Source organism: Myotis davidii, unplaced genomic scaffold (assembly GCF_000327345.1).
Source record: "Myotis davidii unplaced genomic scaffold, ASM32734v1 scaffold428, whole genome shotgun sequence".
NCBI classification, from domain to species: Eukaryota; Metazoa; Chordata; class Mammalia; order Chiroptera; family Vespertilionidae; genus Myotis; species Myotis davidii.
The window spans coordinates 3,817,382-3,818,121 of NW_006299834.1; positions in this window are offsets into that span (position 1 = coordinate 3,817,382).

The following is a 740-nucleotide window of genomic DNA, read 5'->3' on the forward strand; positions in this document are numbered from 1 at the left end:
TTCAGACTGGGAGAGGGCACAGGTCGGGCTGAGGGACAAACTGACCCCCCGAGTGCACAAATTTTTGTGCACTGGGCCTCTAGTATATAAAATTAACTGAGCAAAGAATAAAACATTAACAGACCTGCTGATTAGAGAAAGGAGGACCCAGTCCTTGGATAAATGTTGACCAAGCCGTGCCCCATGCAGTCTCATCACTCACATCCTTACAGAACCCAGAGGCCCAATACCTCCCAAACACTGGGCCTCCAGGCCCCAATAGCTCAACCTGCCCTGTCCAGAGAAGAGAGGCAGCAAGCAGACAAGCCCAGGGGGCCGGAGGCCGAGACCAGCTCTGTCCAGCCTCAGTTTCCACATCTGTGGGATGGAGATCAGGATGCCCACACCTCCCAGGCTCTCTAGAAGGAAAAGCAAGGACATTGAGGCCCGAGCTGGGTGCTTCCTGTCCGGACAAGAGCGGAAACTCATTTCTGGGCCCAGGCTGTGCAAGATGCCCCCAAGCCCAACCCCTCAGGACGCGAAGGGGGCAGGGCACCGCGTTGGGACCACAGCTCCCTGGAATATGGAGTCACAGGGAGCTGGATTCAAATCCTGCCTGCCCCTCCTCAGCCCGTGTGATCAGGTCCCCGGGCCCCAGAGTTCCCAGCAGCAGCGTGGGACCGACCAGCCCCTCATGTGAAATGAGGTCTTGACACAGACCAGGCCTCCGAGCTGAGACTCATGCGCCCCCTCTACGCCTC